This window comes from Fulmarus glacialis, unplaced genomic scaffold (assembly GCF_000690835.1).
Source record: "Fulmarus glacialis isolate BGI_N327 unplaced genomic scaffold, ASM69083v1 scaffold7486, whole genome shotgun sequence".
In the NCBI taxonomy this organism is placed as follows: Eukaryota; Metazoa; Chordata; class Aves; order Procellariiformes; family Procellariidae; genus Fulmarus; species Fulmarus glacialis.
Genome location: NW_009216162.1, coordinates 20,795 through 31,191, shown reverse-complemented (window position 1 = coordinate 31,191; position 10,397 = coordinate 20,795).

The following is a 10,397-nucleotide window of genomic DNA, read 5'->3' as shown; positions in this document are numbered from 1 at the left end:
TTTGCTTTTGAAATAATATAGCTGTCAGTTACAGCAGACAGAACAAATCCTGTGCTGACACCACACCACCATGTTCCCAAGAAAGTAACAATGCGGGTTCTGGCTCCATAACTACAAGGTGAATAACACACTCAACTCCAGTCCATACAGCATAAGTGTAAGCCAAGAAAAGCTAGGATAAAGTCTGCCTCATGAAACTCCAAGAAAAGCAAATGTATATTTTAAGATTAAGTATTTTCTTTTCAATAAAAGGAGGCAAGGAAACACCAACAAATTCTTTAAAATAGCACACTGTGCCTCTAATCACTGGCTGCATCAAAACAACACAGCTGCTCCTGCAGAAGGTAGAGGGGAAGGTATAGTACACAAATTACTACACAGCTAGTAAATACTAGCAGGCATTGCACAGCTGCAACATTATCTAAGCTTAGACTTTCATAAGTTTAATATGATGTACTTTAAGATGATGAGGAGAAAACCCTTAACTACTTATATCTCAAGAAGACATTAACAATTAAATTGACAATTTAAAAGCTCTATAAAGAAGACAGTATGTTCCAGAAAAAAGAATTTTCCATTTTATTTACCACATCTACTTTTCTCTACTGCAAGACTGAGCTTACAGAAACTTTATAACATTCCAGTCCAATATCAGAAGTGTTCATTTTTAGGCAATATCAATATTGTTTATGCACAGTAGTAAGGCATACTGTTGTGATTCCCAAATATGTATATAATATATACACATACACACCAACCACTTCAAAGATAACTAACCAGTTTACTACAGATACTAAGACAATAATAGAAAGACCAGTGTGTTTTATGTTATAGCATCTTCATATTAGCTCCACCTTTCACTTCTCAACTACCAGAAATGCTTTGCTTTGTATCATTCATAAGTGCATAAAGACAATTAAAGACCAGTATTTTCCTAACTAGATGACTTAAAATCACAAAGCCCTAGTTTCAGAGATTATACCCTGGCAGTTATTATGGCTTTCAGTAGAATCTGTCCTTGGAGAACTACTGAAAAAATAGTTTAAAAAATGGCCTAAAAGCAAACTTAAGTGCCTCTCATTAGGCATTCTCGGTGGGCAAGAGTTTCAAGTTGCTAACACTTCACACTTCCAGGTTTTCTATCAGAAAGGTAACACCAAGAAAATCAAAACTTTGTTCACAACGGCTGCCTAACATTGCTTTAAAGATTAACTGAAGTATTAACACAGAAAGGAAGGGTTTGTCTCACACTAAGTTACTAGCACTACATTTAGTGCAACCGACAACAAGATGCTATTGCAACACAAACATGGTTATCTAAGGCTTGATTTCAGCTCCTTTGAGTTCCCACCCTGGCAGCTCCACAGAAACAGTTTCATATGCAAGATGCCCACCGCTAGCCAGAGATCTGAAATAAAAACGTATTTATAGAGAGGAACACTCAGCAGAAGATTCAGATCCAATTAAGCTGTCACAGATGATATCACTACTATACAATTCCAGATGAGTTTCAAAAACTATTTAACACACATTTGATCTTGTACTATAAACCTATCAAAAACAAATTAAAGAAATATTCAAGTAATTTGCTTTTAATTAAATGCTTATATTTAAAAATTGAGTCAGCATTGCAGTTAAAGTGAAGAAGCCTTGGCGTAGAGGGGAAGCAATCTTAACAACGCCCTTGTGCTTGTTCAGTGAATTTAATCTGATTGCACAGGTTCATACCCACTTTGAACAACCTTAAAATCTCAACAAAAAAATCACTTCTATAAACTGTGTTCCACTGTAACCCCCCAAAGCCATGCTGTAATTAAGAAAAGGACTTTCAGGAGATGGTTTGATGATACAAACCATCAGCAACAGAAACAGCTAAGTCATCCTATTTGTCCACCTTTCCTGTCAATGGTTTCTCATCCTACCCATACTCCACCCTCAGTTGTATCAACACACTGTTGTGACAGTCAATTAGAATCAGGAGCAAACTCTATTTGAAAAGAAAAATTTGTTTGCATCTTCTCTAAGCCAGTAAACACCAATCCACTTTGCCTTGTAGCTCCAACCACTGTATTAGTCATCATAGCACAAGCTGGGTTCCTTGCTTTGCTTTTCATCTCATGATTAATATTTCATTACTTCCAAGCTGATTAAGAATAGCAAAAGACCAAGGTAGTTCATGAAACTCAGTAGCTACCTGGAAAAATGGCCTTGAAACTTTGTCTGAAGGCTCCCATGACCAGGTCCAGGGAGGACAGCCAGGGCCAGCTGAGAGCCCAGATCATTAGAAAGGCCCATAGTAACAAGGCAGGTCCAAGGTCAAGCCAGGAATTCAATATGCAGGTCAGCTCCAGTGAGGATAACCGAGGTCAGATACAGGCCAGTGATTGCTAAACAAGTCCATAGTGACAAGGTCAGGATGAGAAGTCATTCCACACGTCAGGAGCAGCAAGAACCAGCATCAGACACAGAGACTAGCACATCCCAGGACTGAGCTTAAATGGGCTCTTGGGCCCATAGAGAAGGGGGAAGTGGGATGGAGATCACAGGTGAGGCTGCCCAGGACCATTAAAGCCTGCCCTCAGGTTCTCACAATTATAAAAATAAGCCCCATCAAGACTCCTGTCAGTCTGTCCAGGAAAGCAAAAAAATAAATCATGTCAGTAAGACCACCCTAATATTCTGAAACTCATCTTTCCACACATTCAGGAGAACATGGCTAACTTTTCCTCCTCTTGCTGCTTGCTGTATGGATAAATAGGTGATTTCCATCTCCACAGTTATTAGTCTGAATGGCTCATAAGCACTACTGTTCTCCCTAAGCTTTTGGTAGTTATTTTATAAGCACATATATATATATGCATATGAAATGACTGGCATCTAACTTGGGCTCTCAGGCCCTAACTGAAGGGCCAGCGAAATCAGCAAAAGTCTTTTCATTCACTTCAATAGTCTGAATCATGCCTCAATATACTAAATGAAGCTAAAAGGAAGAATGGAAGAAAGGGAAGATATGTTGTGTAAAATCTTCTTGAGAAACAGTCCTCGAAAATTTCCTAGCATGAGATAAATAAAAAATTTGGGTTTTAACAGCGTGCAATTGAGTATTGATTGTTGACCCTTGAAAGCAGCGCAGACAATACAGTCCTCAGGAGTAATAGGAGTTATTAAAGGAATAACTATAGCAGAGACTAGAGCATGCTGGAGGTGGGTTCAGGAACAACTTACAATTTTTAACATTTTATTCAGCTCAACCAGATTGAACTGTCTCCAGAATAACTCTGGATCTAATGGAAAAATTTGTCTACAACAGTATGCATAAAGATCAGTTCACCCCGTGCTCATCCCATGTCACTCAAACATAAAGCCAGTTTTCTTCTGCATGAAATAGGATCTCTATTCAGTTCTTTCTGCTCTCCTGCCAGTGCTCTGACCAATGTAATCTCTGTTATTTTGGCTTTAAAAAACTTAAAACATAAAAACTTTAAAAACTCGACACTGGCAGTTCTGAAATCTGGATTCTGGGGACAGGTAAGACAGTTACCTGAATCACAGGAGCACGTTAGTATTCATTACCTCATCACATCATTCTCCTAACAGAAAAGCAGAAAACTAGCCTGTTTGGCATGGCAGAACATTTTGTCATTCTCTGGGCAAGAGGAGACTGAATTTAGCTGTGTAGCTTCCTGTAATAAAACATACAAAATTAAATTCCCACGAGTTTCTCACTGATATGTCCTCTAGGCAAAGCAGTTGCAGAGAGCACATGACAAGGCTACCAAACGCTAAGAAGATCTCAATTATTCTCAGGAGAGAGAAAATGCCTCAAGCCTCATGTGAGGATGAGCTGTTCCCTATCACCTTGTCTGACCCTCTATACCTCTTCTGGCACCATGAATTCCTAAGGCTCCTTCATCCCACAGGTGCCTCTGATAATCCCCTTTCTTCCAGTTGCGATACTCCGGGTACAAAAATTAGGGGTGGCAGCAGCAGCGTGCCTAGCTGCAATGGGAAGCAAACTGTGGACACCAGCTTGCACAGCCTGGAGTCCCAGGCAAGTCTCACAGGCCTTGACTCTCAAACCCAAATGTTTCAAAATGCCCCAGATGAATTTTGATTCCTTTTGGGAATTTTCTGCCCATTTAAACTATCTTTTGCTCTTCTGAAGCCTTAAATGGGCTATAAATGCATTGTTAAGAAATGCTTCCTACTTCAATTTGGTGTGAAGGTGTCTTCTTCCAACCTCATCATTCGCTTCCATACCTAACAGCAAGGTATGTGTGATTACTTGCTGTATTATTTGCCTTTAATTAATTAATTTGAAAAAATAAAGCAAAACCTTGGTGACTGAAAGATCTTTCAACATACATGAACTTTACCCAGCCTTACCTAGCTTCTGCTTCAGTAATGGGTTTTATACCCTGCGTCAGTCAGCTGCCCAAGTGAAAACTTTGACTATTTGTGAAGACATACGGTGTAATACTGTTCATAATTCCCTGCTCTCAGCTCCGCAATGTACCCACAAGGAGAATACACCTCCAGGTCCACCAGAACGTCCTCAGAGAGCTAAGATCTCTGCCTACCTTCAAAAAGGAAATGGAAGACAGTAAAAAAGTTCATATTCCTAGAGTCCAAAGATTTTATTAATAGATAGAAAGGTTTGTTAGTCAAGATTTATACATTCACTTTACCTCATTAGAGAGAAAAAAAAAGTTTCACTCTATCATTTATATCCCAAAGCCAGTGTTACAGGCAGAAAGGGCTTCAAGTAGATAACTTCTTTCCATTGGATTTTTTAACCGTGATTCATAGGACAGTACTGCTGCCAGGCACATGTTTTAATAGAAATGGGAAACAAGTTAGCCTGAGAATGGCCATGTCTATTCCGGGTTCAAATAAGTTTACGTGACTTTTCTTAATCATAGAAACATAGCATAGTTTGGGTTGGAAGGGACCTTTAAAGGTCATCTAGTCCAACCCCCCTGCTGTGGGCAGGGACATCTTCAACTAGATCAGGTTGCTCAGAGCCCCGACCAACCTGACCTTGAATGTTTGCAGACTCTCTTTCCAACTACCCTTCCTGACAGAGTAGTTTTAAAATTATCTCTGCCTTTTGTTTTGGGGAAATCGGTAGCCAGCTTCTTTAACTTCTAGTCTACTAACTTGAGCACAGTACTATATGGAGATGTATTTGTATGTTCCACTAACTGGTGAAATCGTGGATTTTTTATGTGGAAGAATTTTTATATTAATTCTAAATGAGATAGCAGCATGCAAAGATATTTTGAGAAATCAAATCCATTGGATGAAGGAGCTGTTTTCCCACAACACACAAACATTTAAATAACTCAGCTCAGATTGGATCCTCTATCCTCCTCCATCCTCCTTGTTGCAAGGATTCATTTATTTAGGAATTTTATTTACTATCAAATAAATATTTACTGTACTGCAAGCTAAAATACACCCAGATTAGTGTGCTGTGCTAAATAATGGTCAATGTCCTTGTTGTTTCAAAGACCAGTGTCCAAATAAAAGTACTGCAGAGTTAAGTTGAAGACATACTTATAACAATGTAGTTATGTGGAAGAAGGAAATGTAGAGAAAAAACCTTCCTGCAGAAATTTATATAGTGAAAAAGGTAACTTAAGTCCACCTACCCAAGACAGTGTTAGATAACTGGAGACAAGATAAAAAAAACCCACCAATCCACCACCCAGAAAAATAACTTGGGTTTCTTGTTTTAAGGCATTCCAAAACCATGCATCCTTGGAACAGTCCAAATAACAAATCCCCCTTGTACGAAGCTTTTCTGGCACCTTGGTCGAGATCTGCTCCTGCTCTCTCAGCTAATGCTGCACTCACATTCTTTTAGCCCCTCACATCGCTAAACATATGACTTCCATTTACAAAAGCACAATCTTATTTGCACAAGTTTTTTCTACCTGAGAGCACCAACAGGTCCTAATTGCCCTCATCAACATCATCTGGGGCCTCCACCCACGCACTGTCATCCCACTGGCCCAGGAATTGCATTTAAGCTCCAGGCCTTGCCCTTAGTCCTTGTCTGAACTGTATGCAGCCTACTGCCTTACTGTTCCTGTCTTGCTCTCAGACCTACCTTACTGCTTGGGGCTTGTACAATGGCCACCAGACTTGCTCTGCTCTTGTTCAGGTACTGGAGGACTGCAGCCTTTGCTGGGAAGGACACTGCCCCTGCCTGCTCACCTTCCCTTGCAGAGCATCCCTTTCTTGCTTCTCTCTGACAGCATGCTTGGTGAGTAACATATAAGAAAAGTAAGTTGTTATACAGGGATCAAGCTGAAAAACAATGAAACTCTCCCAAAGGAAAGGGGGCTGAGGAAAGATGTAACTGCAAATTTTTCCAAATAACCTGAGCAGTCAGAGAAGAAAGAACCTAGTCAGGGTCTCCAGTTTGCTCATTGCTGGAGCTAAAGCCACAGCTGGAATCCTTCAGTGGGCTCTGCTCTATGTAATGACATTTCAGCTACCCAAGCCTGCTGATGGCTTGTGAGAGGAAGCAGTTGCTTAATAAATAAGTTGAATCTAAACAGTAGACAGAGTTTCTAGATCCTTTGGGAAACCTTTATTTTGCTATAGGTCTATGTTGCTCAGTTTGGCCCTTTGCCATTCATACACAATATAAACTTTTAAGTGTTACTGTATTTACTTACTTGTAATAGGTATGGAACTAACAGACTGTGTCCCAAAATGTGTCTAAAATGTTACTTACAAACATGAAAGATGTGATCTTTCATTGCATATGTTATTCTTTAACTCATCCTCGTGAGCATTCTCAAAAAATCACCTTCCAGCACTTACAGTTTTATCAGAATTCAATTGCTCTCTGAGAGTCAGAACCTAAAGAATATAAAGGAATAGTGTTCTGTAATCCCAATAACTCCTACATGCTGATCCTTGGTCCAGAAACAGATTAGGGATATGTATTCTAGATTCATTACCTGGGCTTAACAAAAATCCTTCTAGTTTATATTTTAAATACATAGCATCTTGCAGACAACAGGCAAACTAAAATCAAACCTGTCCAAAGAAGCTTAAATAAGCCTGCTCATAGATTTACTTTGTTATTAGTGCTTATAGCTCATGCCATGAATTTAGCATGTTAAATACACAAATGATCTCAGTCACATGCCAGTACAGGCTTTTTCCATCCAATACAATATGCACAGGATACCACAAAGACTTAAGTATATGCTGGTTTCAAAGTAAAATACCACAAACTCCCCATAGGAATGACAAGATCAGTTCTGCTCTAGATAACATCAGTAATAACCTAGAATAGTCACTGTATGCATACTGCAGATTAAAAAATAATGTAATGATGTACCAAACTTCACCCAAAGAACTTCCGTGCCACAATTTCTTATGGTTTCTGAAAGTAGCCTTCAGATCCTGTCCAGAGTCTACCCAGAAACCAGAATTCATTCCCAGTTCCAAGAACCAATCCACATACTGTTTCTAGTTAATGAATATACAGAAAATAAAGTATAGTCCATTGAAAAGAGAAACTGAGAACACTGTGATATCCACAAGGACTGAAAGAATTAGGATTGCTCATGCCAAAGAAGGGGCTGAGGCATGATAATGAATTTAAAAATGTGAAAGGCTGCTGCAGATCAGATAGGGCAGGATGTAGTACTGTAAAATTACAGCACAGAAGATCTAAGTGGGGTATTTGGGAAAACTTTCTCGGAAAGCAGACTGACCCGTGTAATAGATGGCCTGGAACAAACCGCCTGAGGAGGCCTTGGAGTCCCTATCACAGAGGATTTTTGAAAACAGGTTGTACAAACATCTTCAGTGAAAGAGAGATCTATTGATCTGTCTTGGGCTGTGTGGATGGATCAACCTTCAGATTGCTGCTCTAAAGCCTACTTTGGGGGGGAGGGAGGGGGAAGAGGGGAATGGTGAGGTGCCAGGATCAAATAATGAGGAACAGATATCTTCTGATTTTGCTCTTTGACTGTATTGCTACTTTAACAGCAGACGTGCTTCTCTGAACTTTAGACTTGCAGTCAAGGTATTGTCCTTTACACTGGTGACACTGGCATCAGTATCCTGGTAACTCTCTACAAAGAAGCCATCATCATGCTTTGCGTTGACTAATAACAGTATCTTGGTAACCAAGTGACAGCAACTTTCAAAATTGCAGATAGGTACAGAAGTCTCACAGAGGCTTCAGTAAACTTCCAGTTCTTTGCATGAATTATGGATGTCTAGTTACAGAACACAAAAATCCCTTACTATCACTTTCAACATCAGTTGCATTTGCTGAATATCAGGCTATCAAATTTGAACATTAATAGAAAGAAGTCCTTTTTTTTTTGTATGCTTTTGGTGTTGGTATTTTTTGTCAACGGTAAGGCACATTCCCAGTACACATACAGTGTTGTAGAAGTAATTATTCTCAAGTGTGGAGTGCAGTTTGAGAGAGAAATAAGAGTATTTGTTTAACAGCTTTCAAGAGTAGACTATAACCAATCAGAGGTCATGCAGAGATGCATCTGGAAATGTAGGCAAGCAGTTCTTCTGACACTCCTATAGACAAAGCTGGCTTAAGAAAATTGGGAAGGTGCCTCATTGGGCCCACCTCTACATCAGTTCAAGACAACTATAGTGGAAGAAACAGCACAGCCAGTATACATCATCTTAGTTTGGTTATACATTCTGCTCTTTCCACTTTTACTGAAGCAGACGTTGATTGGGAACCGACAAAAGGAATAAGGAGCTAGGAGAGAGAACCATAAAAAGGGACAAGCCAACATAGCAGGCTGGGAAGATTTTAAAAGAAATACCCTTCCATAAATGTCTGGATTGCCAAGACTACTTTTATCAGGGAAAAGGAAGAAAATATCTCAGGCTGAGAATTCAACTGCAGGATGAGTCTTGGGTGAAAGCTTAGCTATTGTATTTGTCCTGCAGCAAGAATAAGTGAGAACCTAGAGATGTCTAAACCCAAAGTGAGCTCTTTCACAAGTAGGACAATGATCTCCACAGGGACTTAGATAAAATGACTTGCAGAAGGAGGGAGAAAGTTGAGCCTTGCTTTTACTGTAAAGGTGGCTGAACACTGGAATGGGTTGTGCAAAGAAGCTGTGAGCCTCCATTATTGATACATGTAAAACCTAACTGGACATGGCCCTGAGCAACCTGCTCTAGCTGACCCTGTTTTAAACAGCGGGGTTGGACTAGATGGTCTCCAGAGGTCCCTTTCAATCTCAACTGTTCTGTTCAGCCACACTGAATTTAACACCATGTTAAATTATCCACAAGTATAAATTTTAGCCAAGGCTCTCTTCTGGATAGAAGACAAAATAAAAAGGTAGATTTCTTAGTCCTCAAAAAGTGACGGTGGATAATTTTGTATAAGAATCATAGCAAAAAATGTGGCAGAGAAGAGGCATTTGGGCCTCCCACATACAGAAAACTGGAGAGAGGATTTGGAAGAACTTCTGAAGATACACTGAGGGGAATGATCAGAGAGAGGGTGGACAACCAGGAAATCACTGGAGTCAAGGAAGCAGGGGTTCCAAAACTATGTTTCAGCATGGTCAGGGATCATGAGGATGAACTACACTCTTGACTGAGTGTTCACTGTAGACTTCAGCAAGAACAACTATCGACTCAGGAAATAGCTCACATACTTTGCTTTACTTAAGTGCTAACTGAAATATTAAAGCAATGCTTTGTTTTGTTTTGTCTTTAAATCACTAATCATCTTTTATAGCTCAAGTTATTACTACACACAGAAGTTTCTGGGTAAAGTTTGTGAAAGCACTTAAGTCTCTTGGATGCTTCTAAAGCAGCTCATCTCCATTGCTTTGCACTGTCAGTATTGCAGACAGCTGAACACTTCATCTAGTCCAGACATTCCTGGCTAACTGAAAGCATGATTGCAGCACATCTCTGGTGCAACTTGCTTGAAAACAGCAACAGGTTTTTGCACTTATTCCCATTCTTGACTAAATCTTACTCTGTTACTGCTGCTCTCCAGCCTGTGCTGCTAATGGTTTGCAGTCCTTCATAGCTGAAGGACAGTTATATAAAGGACTCCACAGCACTTGCCTGCTAGTATCAGGTGGGAATTTATCCAAGGTGCTTGGTTCTTTAAATAATTAGGAACAGAACAGACTATAATGGAACAATATAAAGGACTTTTAATGCCAGGGACAAGTGCCAAAATCACTCTGGAGTGCTCATGTTAAGATTTCCTGGGACAGTTTGGTTTTATTTATTAACTGTAGGAATTTTTTCCTCATGCCAGCACTGATGTGTGATCATAGTACGTAAAAATCTATTATCTAAAATCTGGTAAAGTTCCAGGAAAGAGTTATACAAGCTCCATGCATAAAGTGATGATG